Source organism: Trachemys scripta, chromosome 11 (assembly GCF_013100865.1).
Source record: "Trachemys scripta elegans isolate TJP31775 chromosome 11, CAS_Tse_1.0, whole genome shotgun sequence".
Taxonomy (NCBI): Eukaryota; Metazoa; Chordata; order Testudines; family Emydidae; genus Trachemys; species Trachemys scripta.
In genome coordinates, this window is record NC_048308.1 from 44,746,050 (window position 1) to 44,764,069 (window position 18,020).

An 18,020-nucleotide genomic window follows, 5' to 3' on the forward strand; every position below is an offset into this window, starting at 1 on the left:
TGTGTCTCTGTCTCTGTCTGCAATGCTGTCTCCCCTCCCTCCATTCCTGCTGCCTTGTAGTGAGAGAGTTAATCCTTGAGGGCTCAGCCAATTGCTAGTTCATCATTTAGCAGTAAGGCATTCCCTGGGGAATATCCCACCCTCTGACTCCTCCACCTCAACCAAGCTTCACAATCATCATCACTGTGTACCAGTATTAAATTGTGTGTTTAAAACTTACTCTCTCTGTGTGTGTGTGTGTGTGTGTATTATATAATTAGTCTTTTGTCTGGTGAAAAAAATTTCCCTGGAACCTAAACCCTTCATTTACATTAATTCTTATGGGGAAATTGAATTTGCTTAACATCGTTTCGCTTAAAGTCACATTTTTCAGGAACATAACTACAACATTAAGTGAGGAGTTACTGTATGAAACATGGACTCTTCAGAAATTCTTTAATTGTTGATTTGGTTTAATTTTATATTAGGCTATGGACTCATTAAAGCCATTCTTACATTCTAAAAAGGAGGAGGAGAGACTTGGAGGTGTATTTCCCTTTCCCCCCATGGAAGGGGAAAGGTAATCAATGATACCTTTTATTTTAGGCCCTTGAGGGGCAATCATTCCACCTATATTAGCCATTGTTGAAATTATTTAAAAGCTGCATGCACCTATTGTGACACTGCACCCCATATATGTCATAATAATATTATTATAATATGGCTATGGAATAATTATGATGTATTTTGTACAAGATAGGTCATGTGAGGCATCACTGGAAAAGTTATGATTTGCTGAATATGATTATCCTATTTGTATGCATGTATTGTTTTTTATCTGAAGTTATGAATATTGACTAGGGATCTGTATTTCAAATAGGCTTACTCTGGAAAACACCCACAGCCAGCCTTTCAGGTACAACAATGAAGAAGCCAGACAGCGCTAATGGCCCATCAGCAAAGACAATGGACTGTGGAATAATTTAACTTTCCTGTGGGCGTTTTGGTCAGCCTGTAAGCAATGACTGCTATAACACTGCAAGGTCATGTGACCAGACCACATGTCTCTGGACTCCATCTTGGGATGTAAGTATTTTTCCACAAACCGGTCTGAGAACCAAGTTTTGAAACAAAGGGTTCCTGCCATACGCTAAAACTATATAAGGCATGGAGTGACATCATCTGTGGTTCTTCACTCCCCACACAAGAAGACTCCTGGAAAGTCATGAGGAAAAAAGACTGAACTGTGGGAAATGCTGGACCCAGGCTAAAGGGATTTCTATCCTGTGTATGAAAGACCCAGGGTTTCCAAGCTGTAAATAAAGTGCAGCTTGCCCCTTAAGAATCTTCAGCCAGCTTGTATCATCTCTCAGAGTGAGAATCTGCTAGTTCATATCCTATCTTTCTAGTATCTTAGACTTAGGCCTTGTCTTCACTTACCGGAGGGTCCGGCGGCACGCAATCGATGTTCTGGGATCGATCCCGGAAGTGCTCACAGTCGGCGCCGGTACTCCAGCTCGCCGAGAGGAGTACGCGGCATCGACTGGGGGAGACTTCCTGCCGCGTCTGGACCGCGGTAAGTTCGGACTAAGGTACTTCGAATTCAGCTACGTTATTAACGTAGCTGAATTTGCGTACCTTAGTCCGAAGTGGGGACTTAGTGGGGACCAGGCCTTAGTTTGCGTTTTGTTTATTTACTAGGTAATCTGCTTTGATCTGTTTGCTCTCACTTATAATCACTTAAAATCTATGTTTTGTAGTTCATAAACTTATTTTATGTTTTAATCCAAACAAGTGAGCTTTGACTGGAGTGCATGGGGAAAATCTCTGCTTGGTTACCACAAATGTGCATTGTTCTCTTCACAATGAGGGAGAGGCGGACCAGGTATTAAATCAGGGGTAGGCAACCTATGGCACGCGAGCTGATTTTCAGTGGCACTCACACTGCCTGGATCCTGGCCACCAGTCCGGGGGGCTCTGCATTTTAATTTAATTTTAAATTAAGCTTCTTAAACATTTTAAAAACCTTATTTACTTTACCTACAACAATAGTTTAGCTATATATTATAGACTTATAGAAAGAGACCTTCTAAAAACGTTAAAATGTATTACTGGCACGTGAAACCTTAAATTAGAGTGAATAAATGAAGACTCAGCACACCACTTCTGAAAGGTTGCCAACCCCTGTATTAAACCCATATACTGGCCAGATTTGACCAGGGCAGGATGGCATTGCCCTAGGGTCCCAGGCTGGGAAGCTGGTGGTTAGAGAGCCTGCATGTAACTGCAGCTGGGTGTGTCCCTACCTGTATGAAAGCTAGTGAAAGTGCAGAATGTCACAGCAGCACAGTGTGAGAGGGAGTCCAGGCTGGTGGGTCAGATGGCTCAGTGGCACCCCAGTTCCAGGTGGCACCCCAGGGGGAACCCGTCACACTTATAAATATCAATTTGTGGCTTAACTTTTTCTCCCCCAAAACTGGTAGAAAAATACTAACTACTTAGCCATCTCAGTTATATAAATAGGGTTGTGTTTTGTTTTGATTTTTTGAGCCATGCCACCAATGTCTTAATTCATAAAGCATTGAAGAAGCCATTAGTTCTGGTTCACAGTAATGGTTAAATAATTCAGAGTAATCAACTATTACCAACAATAACTGTAATATGCTACCTTTTTATACCCATGCATCCTACCTGCTTTGGGTAAAAATGTGACAACAAGTCAAATTACACACAGAGCCCTGAAAAAACACGTAGCTGGTTTTCAATTTAGAGGTCAGCATATTGTTCTGACACATTCACAGCTTTAGGCAAGGTTTTTCAAAGCATGAGGTTTAATAATTCAAGAAACAACCATTTAGCACCACGTTTTTCACCTTCAGCATGACCAGGAGCCCAAACCTAGTGGATCAAGAAGTACAAATGACTTTCCATACTGTGTTTGTGTAATAACAACCACCCATCAGTTTGGCATGGGTTGAACACAGATACTGAGAACCTGAAAGGGGAAAGTAGAATGAAAGCATGATACTGAATTAATGTCTTCATCTTGGCAATCTTGCAAATTTGGAAGGGCAAGAACCAACGTCACAGGTGATCAGGGAAAAGCTTTACTTTTAAAGTGTTTGTGAACTGATGGAAAGTTAAAGCTGGTTCTTTGTGTAGATGTCACAATTCAACTTGGAGTAAATTTAAGGAGTCAGAGGCTCTTGACAAAAAACATACAGATGAATTACCAAACCTATAAAGGTCAGCGGGAGAGTGACTAAACTACTAATCTAGTTTCAGTCTCACTCTTTTTCATAACAACCCATCAAGATAAAGTTCACCAATGATGTAATGTCACACAGAATGGCAGAAACACATACAATTGGTCACAAGAATTACTATAGGTACAAAGAGTGTTTCACTACTGTCACTGTGCAACTTACTGTACATATCGATAACACGAAGAAATTAACACAGTCATAAAAATATATATATGGTATCATGTGAGGGTCAGGATTCTTATAGAAACATTACTGACCATTTGCTAATTAATGTGTCAGTTTACCCAAACACTTGGTTTACCTTTCCACCATGATCACAACCACCCCTTCATCTTTCCTTGTCACCACCTCCACGCCTGTGGACCGATCCTCTCCAGCTCATACCATTTTCCTCTTCTAGCTCTTTTCTCCTCTGAACAACACTGCACCAAACTCTTCCCATCCATGTAGCCATCATCTCTGCCCTCCTCATCCTTCCCAACCACCTTCCCATCTGATTTTGACTCCTAGCTTTCCCCAATCAACATCAACTTCAGTTTCTATAGTGATACTCCATCTGACTGCTTAGTCTCCTGCTTCTTCATCCTCATCTGCCCACTTGACCATCAATACAGAGTTCACTCTTCAACACACCAAAATGACCACTTTCTTGACCTTGCCTTCACTAAATACTCAAAAGTCTCCCAATACCAGTTTCTTCAGTCCTACAGCACTACCTGTCTGTCTTTTCCACCAAGCACTTATGTGATCGTCAATCTATGTCCATGACTTCTCCGCCACTCTCAACCTCCTCTTCCATGCTTTCCCCCCCCACTCAACTCAGTTGTCTACTCACTCCACTCCACTGTCCAAATCATGCCGGACTCTTTTGCCCCTCTCTCCCACAGCAACGTCTACCCCCACAACCTCAGTTCACCCCCTCCCCTCAGCATCCATTTCCTCTGCTCTTGCAACACAATCTGAGCGCCTCTCAAAAAAAAGACTCCATGACCAAAACAGATTTCTTACACTACCAAATGATTTTCTCCTTCATCTGTTCTGCCATCCTCTTCATCAAGCACTACTTATCCATTCCTTTTGAATCCCACACCACAGTCCCAGCAGTTTATTCACTCCTTTTGACTCCCTCCAAAAATCCTTCCCCGGTGCCCTCCATGAGCAGGATATTGCCAACCTTTCCCCTCCACAAATCACTCTCATTCGCCACTCATCACTCTCTCTTCTCCCTTTTCCTGTCTCATTGAAAGTTCTTGCCTCCTTTCCTCCTCCACCCTCAACACTTGCCACAGCAACCTAACCCCCTCCCACCTTGTTATCGTCCTGGCCACAACTCAATGCCTTCTTCACCTTCATTAACCTTTCACACTCATCAGGCTCCTTCCCGTCATAATACAAGTAGACTATTGCCTTCCCCATTCTAAGAACACCCAGCTTTGAATCCCCCTGTATTTCCATCTACTGACTAACCTCTCCCTTCCCCTCCCAACCCACTGAACAAGCTGTCTATAACCACCGCCTTGAGTCCCTCTCCTCTAATCAAGATTTCTTAGATTGGAAGCTCTTTGGGCCAGGTATCTTTTATTCTATGTTTGTAGAGCACTTAGCAGGGTAAGGCTTCAATTCTGATTGAGGCCTCTAGATGCTAGCATAGCAGGAATAACTCATAACACTAAATGTCAGATACTTGTTTGTTATACTGTAATAAGCTACAAAACTAATAACTTTACTAAAGGCCTTTTAAAATGATTTATAAGTATCCATTCTGAAGAAGTCACATGGCAATATTCTGTGATGGTTTATTCTACAAGGAATATCACTTGTACACAGAGCCGGCTCCAGGGTTTTTGCCGCCCCAAGCAGCCCCCCCCCCCCCCCCCCCCCCCCCCCCCCCCCCCCNGCCGTGCGCCCCCCCGGGGGGGGGGGCGGCGCCGCGCTAGCAATTCAAAAAAAGAAGCGGGCGGGCAGGAGGGGGGGGGGGGGGCCCCCACCCCCCCCCCCCCCCCCCCCCCCCCCCAAAAAAAAAAGCCACTATTGCGATCTGCGGCACTTCCACCGCCACTCTACTGTCGCCGCTTCATTCTTCAATGGCAATTCGGCGGCAGGTCCTTCCCGCTAGAGGGACCAAGGGACCCGCCGCTGAATTGCCCCCGAAGAGCCGGATGTGCCACCCCCTTACATGCCGTCCCAAGCACCAGCTTGCTACACTGGTGCCTGGAGCCGGCCCTGCATGTATAAATATATAATCAACAAATCATTTTGTCATTACTGCAGCTCCTCTTTGCATTCACGTATCCCAATATTCCTCACTTATTCACGGAATATACTAAATTTCAAAAGTGTACAATGAAGTAATGGAAAATATTTTTCTCTCTGTGTGTAACATTTGCATCTTGTTAAAGCAATAAATGTTAAATGTCTGGAATTTCAAAACCTTTTGCTGTTGTTGTTCTTGTTTTTCACCTCTTCCTACAAATGCTGAAATTCTGGTTCTCAGCCTTTGAATTCAGTAAGATTACCACAGCAGGCCACTAAATCAAATCGTGATATTTCCAGTGCACCTATATTTCCAATGCACAGCATAACTATGAATTAAAGAGATTCTATTCCTTTAATACTATTTTTGCATACTAGCAACTTAGCTTAGAAAATCAGACCTATGTTGATTTCAAATCACATAAAAGAAGACAGACACCTCTTTAATATTCATTAATCCTGCTATAACAAAGGTCACACCAGCTAGATCTGGTATTAAATGTCAGCCTTAGCATATACAGTTGTCTATCATGATCAAATTATTTAAATTCACAGCTTTTGGATGAATTCTAAATTATACTCAAGAGCAGAACTAAGTAAATATTATTGTATTGTTACAACAGTCACAAAGCTTTCTGCAAGCAGTTTCCTGGTCTCTTTATTGACTCTGCACATTTTCTTGGTAACTGTCAGTATTTCTTCACAGGCACCATATTCATATTCATATTAAAATGCTTAGTAGCATTTAAATTCCTTTTAAACAGCAGTTTTCTATGTCTATCTTTACTTGCTTAAAAAAAGTACATTTAATATGGTTCCCATTCTTAGGTGACTAGACAGCTTGTGTCATTTTTTCCATTATTAGCTTTTATAATGTACATAAAAGGAGAAATATTTGAGAATAAAAAATGTACATTTGTGAGCATGAACTGCTTTAATGGAAAATTAAACAGCATTTCAGGAGAGAGCTCAAGATTTCCATAGCATTCAGTGCTAAATAGAACGTTGGCTTGGATCTCTCTTTGTTATTCCCTCCTGGCTTGCAAATGAATTTAATGACCTTATCTGATGAGTTCTTTAAGGTTCAGCCAAACATTTCATATACACAAAGTACATTGAAACATTGAGTCCGGGAAAGAAAACTGAAACAAGTATTTGAAATTCAGTGTTGAGGCTGAACCATATCCATACCACTGACTTCTAGATTCTAGATATACCATGCTTGCATACTGCTGCCATACATATTGTAAAATTTCCAAAGGTTTTAAGAGCAAATCCTGCAATCTACTCAGGAGATAGTACCCAGATCACAATAGATCTAGTGTACTACCTACTGCATGGAGGTCTGTGGGGTCATCTTCTGCTCCAAAGAAATTTAAGGAGATAGAAGCCAGCAGGGGGAGAAAGATGGACTTTGGTGTCTGTGAAGCCCATGGTCACAGGACCCCTATGACTTAAGGGACCTAAAACCCTGACTGCATTCAAAAATATAAAAGAAGGGACTTTCCCACTGCAGGAGGCCAGAGGAAAATTCTCATGGTGCAGGCATTGTGTAGGACAGCCTACAGCTACCATACACAATCCCTCTTGCAAGCGCCATCTGCTCTGATCCCTCACTCTCTCCTTCCTTCCCCCATACCAGTCTCCCCAATTCTTCGCCCTTCAAAGACCCTGTCTTGCCCTGGATTGGAAGGCTTGGGCAGAAAGCTGGTGCCCTCTCTTTCTCTCTTCCTTTCAGCATGTAGGTTTTTGGGAAGTGAGGGATGCTAGTAGAGATGAATGAATAAAGTTTCATTCCCTCTCCTCTCCATCTAGTTTCCCCTTCTTGTTGCCCTTGTTCCCCTTGTTGCCAAGAAGGCTAACGGCATTTTGGGCTGTATAAGTAGGGGCATTGCCAGCAGATCGAGGAACGTGATCGTTCCCCTTTATTCGACATTGGTGAGGCCTCATCTGGAATACTGTGTCCAGTTTTGGGCCCCACACTACAAGAAGGATGTGGAAAAATTGGAAAGAGTCCAGCGGAGGGCAACAAAAATGATTAGGGGTCTGGAGCACATGACTTATGAGGAGAGGCTGAGAGAACTGGGATTGTTTAGTCTCCAGAAGAGAAGAATGAGGGGGGATTTGATAGCAGCCTTCAACTACCTGAAGGGGGGTTCCAAAGAGGATGGAGCTCGGCTGTTCTCAGTGGTGGCAGATGACAGAACAAGGAGCAATGGTCTCAAGTTGCAGTGGGGGAGGTCCAGGTTGGATATCAGGAAAAACTATTTCACTAGGAGGGTGGTGAAACACTGGAATGCGTTACCTAGGGAGGTGGTGGAGTCTCCTTCCTTGGAGGTTTTTAAGGCCCAGCTTGACAAAGCCCTGGCTGGGATGATTTAGCTGGGAATTGGTCCTGCTTTGAGCAGGGGGTTGGACTAGATGACCTCTTGAGGTCCCTTCCAACTCTGATATTCTATGATTCTATGATTCTATGATTCTGGCTGACAACCCACCCCACAACTGTTAGGCATCTCTCAGGAGGGAGAGCAAGTAATATTTTTTTAATTGCTAAGGCATGTTATACATGTTCCCTATGTGCTACCCTTCCATTTCCTTCTATTTCAGGGACATATCTAAATATGTAAACTGTTAAAATTATATAATTTGTAACTTGTTAAAGTATTTATTGTCTTGCTGACTGGGAGATGAGTCATTCAGGGCATTAACATTTTAAACTCAAGTGGGACAATGGGTAGAGTTGAAATAGGTTCTTATGCAGGAAGGCTCCATGTGTCCTTCACATCTCCCTTCCGGTTTTCTGATTAGTGATTTTGGTGACAGAGTTCTGCCCATTGAGGCCTCAGACATTCCCTTGTGTTTTAAAATTGATCAGATTAAGTTTTCAGTTGTCCACACTACATGAAGACAAACAGAGAAATGCCATCAAGTTGAGTGCAGGGCCTTGCTTCGCTCGGTCAATGACTCCAATTTTCGCCTCTTCTCCTAGGCTCACAGCCTCAGTGCTATTTTCAAACCCATTTTCTCCATCTCACTCCTAAACTCTGTTCCCACATAACCAGTACATTCAGCCTCACCTTCTACAACCATCATCATCTTGCTGCCACCTGCATCTCGACTTTCTTTTCCTTCTACTGCCCCACCCCATCTGGCTCTCTATACTGCTCACAGACGTCTTTCCTTTTGCTTCTGCCACATTCTTCTCCCAGTCTCATCTTCACACCTTTCTTTTCATGCTGCCCCTGGGCATGGAGATGTTTCTCTCCCTCCTCTTTCGACTTCTTCCCATAACCCACTTCTTCTATGAAGACTCCCCAGGTCAGTCTCCTCACCTTCCTGCCTTCTGAAGTAACCATTTAATGAAATGTCATTTTAAAAATTAAGTGTTAAACAATACGCTGCTCAATAACTTTGGGTTCAGACATCAGTGATCCTGTTGTACTCACACAGGAGCATAAGGGACTGTGAACCCCCACCTTATCCCCTGCACAATCTTCTTGGGGTCACTACTCCCCACCATGAGCAAGCAGGTGGGTAGAACATGCCCAGGAGTAGGCTGAGCCTTAAGCTTCACCTCACCCAACACTGGTCAGCAGAGCTGAGGCAGTGCAAGATGTGGAGTAAGATGTGCCCTGTAAAAGGCTGCAGTAAAATAGTTTCCCATTAAAGCAAGGAGCACAAGTTGTGATTTCTGAAGCAGGGAACGTACACTCAGGGCTAGAAGCAAAGGGTGCTTCTAGATCCCAGGGAACAAATAATCACTTTGTTAAGTGAATGTGCTACATTCATGTACAGTTAGCAACTAACAGGTCACTAGCAATAATGGCAGATAATGTACATTTGTATTAGTTACCGTACATAATTCCATATGAACCTGTTAAATCTGTAGCACATCTACCTATTAATGACATACTGTGAGGATGAGGAGGATAACAGTTTGGACACATTTGAAGACAACTGTTTAAGTGAAGAGGATAAATAACCCATTTTAACAAGCACTCTCTGAATTGCTCTAAAATCTTTTCCTTTTCTAGGCTGTTTACTTAAACAGTAAATGATACCATTTTGACTGCCTCGGCTCTTTAAATGATGTTCTTCCTGAGTGGTAGGGTGGTACTGATGCATTTACCCTAGGTTAGAAGTTAGCTAAAGAGATGTTCTGTGAGATGAATAGTAATTTACACAAGAAAATATTTTGACATCAGCCCACTTCAATATCATATTCTAATAATGGGAAAATATCATGTGACATGATAAAGCCACCATACATAAGTGAATTGCTTCCTTGTTAGTGTCAACCACTTTATAGGACTCTGATTTGGCATCTTTTCCACGGACTTTAGATTAAAAAGGTGCCAACTCTTGGTATACTCCTGACAAATATTAACAAACCAATAGGCCCTGATTCAGGAAAGCATCCCTATTTAGCACATGCTTAAGTACTGTTCTGAACTGGAGCCACAGGGAACTAGAGATCTTGACCCACAAATAGAACAATTTTAATAAATAAGATTGAGCATTCATGCTTTCCCACATGGGTGGGTACACTTGCCTGTAGTAAAACTGTTGAGTATTTTGAGCTTCGAGAAACAGCAAAGAGCCATGTAAGGGCATTACATCGCTGGCTTGAAAGGAGAGTTATTTTTTGCTAGAAAATAAATTTTAGTATATTGTTTAAGGGGGAAAAGGAAAGACTTTGCCAACAAATAAGGTCTGAAAGAAAGCATGCAGTCTCTATAGTTTATTACAGTGCAGTTAAGTGAAACAAACCAAAAGCTACTTTATTAGCTTATAAATTGCAACACTATAAATATTTTCTAAAAACCAAAAACTGTACAGAAATCTGGAGGATATAACTGTCACCTCAGTGTACAGCATTAGTGGAATTGCCTACCTACACATGGCTGATGTAAAAATCCCCATTGATTAGCTTCCACCCTGGAACAGCAGAGAGGTTTGGTACCCAATTTTTGAAGCTGATTTTAGCTACTCATGAAAATACCCAGGCAGGATTCTGCAAAATAATGAGCCTGCTAAACTCAGAGTTTTTGTTCTTTTGGCAGCTTTGGGGGATTTGGACTGGGAAGAGAAGTTAGAGACTCCAGCTATTTCCTAATCTAATTAATTTGTTTATAATATGTACACAATTCCTATTTACACAGAGCAGAGGTGACAGAAACAACAAGACTACAAGCAGGTAATTCCACCTGCAGAAGCCACAGACAAGACATTGCTGTGCCTGGCCCTGTAGCTGGAAAAATCAGCTCCCTTTCTAACCCTCTTTGATTTTCTCCTGCTTTCAGGATGATGTCCCCATGTCTGTCTGTCCCTGCTACTCTCTGGAAAAAATCCCTGAGTCCAAAGCACAACAGGGCTTCTGCTTACAGATGAGGCCTTATAGGCATCACCGTGATACAAGTAACAAATATGACAAAGGGCTTGAGCTGGCTTCTGTGCGAGTTTCCATCCAGAAAAAAGAGCGCGCGCTTGACCAAAACAATAGCCATATGGGGAGATTTTGAAAGGCACACACAAAGGGCAGCTAGGTGCCCAACCCCCAGGTTAGGCATCTAATTCCCATCTGTGCTTTTGAAAATCTCCTCTCGCTGACAATGGGGCTCTAGCCAGCCCTAGTGGAATCCTTTGGGCGAGGGTCTCTGAGTCAATTAGCACAACTTCATGGAAATCAATGGAGCTACACAGTTTACACCAGTTGACGGGCTATGTTGAGGCTACCTGTGTTTAATCTATGGAGAGTTTCATATCAAGTAGTTATTATTATTACCAATAGCAGTAAATCATTTTGTTTAAAAAATAGTTTGTTGTTCATATATCATTATATTGGCTGAGGAAACATGCTGTGTTTTTGAAAACGAAAGCTGAGACATTAAGATGTGACCAGTCAAATTGCATTATGTGATGTTGCCTTATAGAATAGAATGGGGTTGTCTGGCAGAGCAGGTATCCAGGGCACAAACTGTATATAATCAGGTTTTAAAAGGTAAACACTTCAGAAAATTGGCTTTGACAAGAATAAGGGTCTTTTCTTTTTCCTTTTTTTAAAGAAATGCTTTATTGCCTCTATTATATGAAATTTTTTCCACAGGTAAATTTCAAAGGGCTGGGCATCTTAAAGTCTATCTCAAGTGGCTGTTTTTTGACTTCATGCCAAGCCATTTAGTATCTCTAATGAGGAATCACTATTTACAAGTGAAAAATTAAGACATCCATTTATTTTGGAATATTACCACCTTAACTTCAAAATTACATTCACTTAGTATAAAATACATGCCTAATCTGTGCCTGGAAATTCCATGTGCAAGACATAGACTGACATACACCCAAAGCTACTGGTACACACATGAACATAATCCACCATCTATATTGCAACTACACCTCTACCCCGATATAACGCTGTCCTCGGGAGCCAAAAAAACTTACCGTGTTATAGGTGAAACCGTGTTATATTGAACTTGCTTTGATCCGCCGGAGTGTGCAGCCCCGCCAACCCTTCCCCCCCCTCCCCCCCCACCCCAGCACTGCTTTACCGCATTATATCAGAATTCATGTTATATCGGGTCGCGTTATATCGGGGTAGAGGTATAATATCTAAAAAGCTGCTAGAAGCTAGGGATAGGTAACCTAGCTGCTCCATTCTTATCTTTGAACTTTCCCTGCACTATTAGCATTATTGAAGCAGAACCAAATGTGCAGAATATCTTTTTTTCTCAGTGTCCCACAAAAAGGACATACTGCACGCTCTCAATTGAACTTGTTGAGATTTTGTCCAATCTCATGCAATTACAAAATTTATGCTATCAGACCAACTGCACAATGCTTTTGTTGTTTGGTTTGTCCATCAGTGCCATTTTAAGTGCAAGCTTTGTCTTTTCATGGAAGGCCAGTGAGTGGGAAGTATTTTCTTATCTCTGATAAATTATTGGTCTGAATTCCTTTCATCCTCTGTAAAACAGAAGTAAGTTACCAGCATGGATGGTTATGAATAGCATGTGTGTCAACAGTTCATCAATGGCATTCCATTCAACTCAATGACTGTCCTTCTGTCTTATACATACGACCCAGGAAAAGTCTTGTGAGTGGATACAAGACCATTGTAATAAAAAAAGCAAACAGGGAGATTTGAATATTGGGGGAGAGCATGGCTTAGCAAAGCATGGCACTCTGGAGTTCTATATTCTATCACTGATTCTCTGTGTTATCTTGGGCAAGTCCATTAGCCCCCCTGTCTCAGTTTCCTCACATGTATTTACCTACCTCACAAACACACCATGAGAATTAATACTGGCAAGATGCTTTGAAATCCCTGAAAGGGTCCAATATGCGCAAAACATATTTTATTCTTCAGTTTAAAAATCTTTATCAAGTGGGATATTCTCTCTTTGCAAAGCCAGAGTGGTTTGGATCCAGCTAGCTCTTATCCAAAATACTAAAATTGGAGGGAGGTTTTTTTTTTTGCAGTGTGGGAAAGACAAACGGTTTTGGTGTTGGCCTATCTCTGACCATGGCAGACGAGAATAGGCGGCTAAAGGATTAAGTTCTGCTGGTGTCTCAAGTATGGAAGCCAAAGTCAAGATTACAGGTTTGAACCATGGCCCAGTAATTCGGGCACTAGCCTGGCACTTGGGAGACCTGGGGTCAAGTTCCTGCTCCAGTGCAAACTTCTTGTGTGACCTGGAATCAGTCACCTAGGGAAGTGAGGCACAGAGAGACTCTGTAAAATGAGGATAAGAGCACTTCCACACCTCAGAGGGGTGTTTGTGGAGAACTACATTAAAGATTGTCAAGTGCTCTGATACTACAGCCATATAAGTATTTTACATAGAAATAATGGTCTTTCCTGAGCTTATACATCAATGGTTAAGGAAGCTATCTGCCCTGAAATAGCATTAACATTTAGAATTTTGTAAAGTTTGAGGCTCGTCTGTATCTGAAAGTGGTGTATTGGAGCAGAGAAATGCTTTCTAACAGACTGCCCACCCCTTTGAACGTCCAATTGCATTACCTGGTAGACAGCTTGTCTGCTGGATCCTGACCACCTGCTGAATTCAAGTCCCCTGACCACTAGGTAGAAATTTAAGGTCAGCAGCAGATGTGATCTAGTTGGGAAGCTACTCTGCAATGAGTCTTTAAAATTAGGTGGATTGTGGATTCAAAGAGATGAAGATGAGTACTACTAAAAGATAACAGTAAAGAGGAGCCATGCATAGGAAAGAGGAGCGAGTCTCAAAAATTTATCATCAGTTTCAGATAAGCAGCCAACTTTTGGGACACTTATCTAAAGTGAACTTCCAAACCTTCTGCATAGACTCATCCCCACCATTGCATCCTGATCAGATACATCGGTAGGAAAATATATTATCTAATTATTGGTGGATGAAAGACTAGATGTTTGTAGGCTCAGGCCATTCAGTTCAGAGTAAACATCCAAAGCACTGATGCTTTTCTAGAGAGAAAAGCAGAGTTTATAGTTAAGGTATTGAAATGGGTACCAGCAAACATGGGTTCTAGTCCCAGCTCAGACACAACTTCCTCTGTCACTGAACCTCCCTGTGTTTCAGTTTCCTCATCTGTATAATTGGAATAGTATTAGTCAGGCTCTCTGGGATGTGGGTATGTGTGGGAGGCACTGGGGTAGAGAGAGAAGTGTTGTAAAGAGAAAGCATTTGTATTTTAAAAACACACTTAAATCCTTGGATCTAAGGTACTATATATCAAATGCAAATTCTTATTACCCAACCTCTTTTATTCTGGAAGTCTCACAAGCTCAAAGTTTCTTTGAAAGAATTTATTTCAGAAAGCATGGAGATACCAAAAGAACAATATCTCCCATGGTACTGTGATCCTTCTGCTCCCAGTCTCAGGCAGGACCAGGAAAGCCAGAGTCAAGTGAAGAAGAATAAAAAAAAAAAAAAAAAGGTAAATGGATTCCAACTGGGGAAAGGATTAGCTTCAATACATGCTTTGAGCAAATATTTGGGTTGGTTTATATTTTCATTAAAATGACAGAAATTTGAGAATAAAAATACCTATTAGGTCATTTACTCCATGACCATGCCAGCACTGAATTTATTCCCTACAATGCATTTTATAAGGCTTTTTTCCAGTCCAGTTTTAAAAGTTGCAGCTATGGGGACCCAACTGCTTTTCATGGGAAAGTTGATTTTGATTATTACCTGAAGTAATTCACCCACCCTACATGCACAAGATGTAGCAGATTTAGTAATAAATACTGAACGTCCTTGTAATGAATATTAGTATAAAAATAATGCATATCCAAGCCATGAGTTTTGTTATTTAAATTCCTTGTTCTGTTTATCAAACTGTTTTAATATTATGGGATAGGTGAATCTCAAAATATTTGGAAATTTGGTTTTGATAAGACTGCAAAATTTTGGAGGCTTATCTGAATGTCTTAGGTCTCGAAAGCTGTGTGGAATTTTTAAAGAGCTCTCCCACACATGCACATATATAAGAAATATTTGGTACTTTCCATTTCTGGCCCAGCTAGAGAGGACCACAAGACCAGCCTCTCTCTCATTTTAATATCAAATGTGTGAAAATGAACTTGAAATTCTATTTCCTATTTATTTGTAGGCTTTAAGATGCATCAAGACCTCTAGAAGATATAATTCTCCTCCCTTATCCTGCTCAGAGTGTTATTTGTCATAAGGAATTAGTGACTGAAGGTTATTTGGGGGGCAAATATTCAATTTTATTCTTATTTTTAGCAGAACTGGTTTGTCCAGCCTTGTTTAACATTAATGTAATTGTACATCCATTGTGAATGCAACTTTAGTTAATAAGGAAAGTGTTTCATATGCACTTGTTAAGATCAACTATAGCTTTCAACAGTGGTGATTTGTATGTATTTTAAAGTGTCTGATAAAAATGAGAGACACGGCATAGCCAGATAATACAATTTTTGTATTAATGGGGCTGATAGATCAACATGTTTTGAGGGGGAAAGTCTTTGAATGAATGATTAAGCTACCAACTTTATAGTCTGTACCTAACAAAATCATCTAATCTGTACTTTCAGAAATACCTGTTTTAAAAACTGTGGTCTAACACGTCACAGTTCTGGTGTACACGTACTTTGTTTCACAAGACAAATGGTCCCCAAATTTTGAAGGAAAATAAACACAACAAAAAAACCCACAGTTTAATAAATTTATAATTTTGCTAGAAATCGTCTCTATAAAGGCACTGAATTTATGGCTTATTACAACAAACAGTAACCCAATAACCCTCTTTTTTGTACTACGACTACAAGGGTTTTAACTGGCCACTTCAACTTGAATGGTCCCTTAGTTTACTATAAGTAGTTAGCACATATTCTATCTGCTAAATCTTGAATTTGGCTGTGACACTCTTACTATCTTTCCCAGACCTGAAGAAGAGCTCTGTGTAGCTTGAAAGCTTGTCTCTCTCTCTCTCTCACCAACAGAAGTTGGTCCAATAAAAGATATAACCTCACCCACCCTATCTTCCTAATATCCTGGGACCAACATAGCTACAATATTTCATATGATAACATCTTTATTTCCTGCACATGACGATTTTTATGTTGCAAGGAGATTTTGTTCCTGTTTCGTCTTGACTGAGGGAACACTTAAATTTCTGTAGTAAATACAGAGTTCCTGTCACTGAGAAATAATTGCTACTCAGTGAAATCTTAGGGTGCCATCCATGTTAGGGTTTTTTAGTTCTACGGCCCTGAAGTTGCCAGCAGTAGCAATTAGCTGTTCATCATTTAGAACAAATTTGGGGGAATGGGTTTGAGTAGAAATGCTGAATAATAAAAGTAAAAAGTAATCAATAGAAATACTCTGTCCATTTAGCATTTACTCCCAGAAGATGCTTTGGGAAAAAGTCCATGAAGTAGCTACAGTAAACTATGTGTCTCTGACTTAGCTACACCAGCTTTGATCTCTGGCAGCAATTAAAGTCATCACAGAAGTGCTCTGAACATACCAGGAAAATATACTCATTCACCCATGACTATAATTGCTTCAAAAGAGAGTGAAGAATGTGTGTTTTAGACAACATTTGTCAAAGCTTATTGGATAATTACTGAGCATCTTAAAAATAATTATAGATGTATGAACAGATATATACTTGCCTGAAACTATTAATTTGAATGGAAAGGTGTCACATTAAGAAAATATTACACATTGTTTAATCTTCAGTCAAAACCTTTTTACATTAAAAATATTTGTCTTTGATCAAATAAATGCAACATATTCAGTTTTAGTCATCATGAATATTGTGTGGCAAATCCACAAAATCCAAGTTATTCAAGTTTACGGGTGATATTCCAGCTATTTAATTTACATAATGCCTTAGAATGTTCTGATTTTCTGCTGGTATCATATTCTAAAGATTCCATCCCCTTCCTTCCCCCCAATATTTAAACAACAACAATAGAAAATCCTGGTACAAGTACTTGTCTGAATTTCCTCTGAAGCTCAGAAACCAATTATTATTGCATTTGCATAGTTTATGACACCATTAAATTACAACCCTGTACATGCTATAGGGCCATCTATAATCTTATATTTATCTAGCATATCAACACTCTGGCTACAATACCCTATCGATGTCATCATATTCCATCCAGTAGGATTGAGAGCTGTCTTTAGGGTGTCAGTAGTAATAAACAAAAGCGTGAACTATTGTAGCTTTATTTGCTTTTTACATGAATCCCTGTTCAAAGCAGTAGAAAAATGCTATTCCCATGCCAGTTCACTAGCTTTCAAACTAGACGAGTCAAGAAGGAAGATAGGGGATTTTTGGAGTATATGATGATGTTAGCCAGATCTACACCAAAGGACCTTTACAACTAATTAAATATACCAGAAATCAGAAAGTAAAGAGATAAAATAAAAACAATCTCCTAAATTACCAGGATATTTCATAGATTAAAATATACATAGAAAAGATCACACAAAACACAAAACTAGTTCTGATTCATTAATCTATCTCCTTCCCCATCTGAATAATTATTCCTATGAGGTAGCTATAAAATGCATAGTTTAATCACATGTAGAACTTGGCTTTAAGTCCCTGTGAGCAAGCTACTTCACTCTAAAAGGTGTCTCATTTCCAGCATGAAAATTCTGCCATTCAGACATAATCAGCCAAACCAAGCAAGAACAATGTTCTGCATTTAAAAGGCTTAATAATTCAGAAAACATTCAGAGACTGCAGAGGCTTAGTAAATAAAAAAAGTTTTTCAAGTGTCGTGCCTCTTTCACAAGGAAAATCTCACACACAAAAAATTTGAAAAAGTTGATGAAGTTAAAAAAAAAAAAACTTCCACAAAGTTTCAATATAAGCTGAAAGAACAATTCCAAGTTACTAAAGCATCTAATGTTTTAGTGGGACACACCAAGTTAAACTTGAGGCTCAATCCATTGAACTATTTTCTTTGTTTCTGTATATTTATCAACTTAAGTTAATAAATAAGCATGTAGGGGGAAAGTCTGGAACATTTCAGTT

General features: G+C 40.3%; 1 protein-coding gene across 6 annotated transcripts in view; it reads right to left on the reverse strand.

Moving 5' to 3' along the window:
- PDE1A (phosphodiesterase 1A) overlaps positions 1–18,020 on the reverse strand; it is a 291,971-nt gene that overhangs the window by 191,817 nt on the left and 82,134 nt on the right. The window lies entirely within an intron of this gene.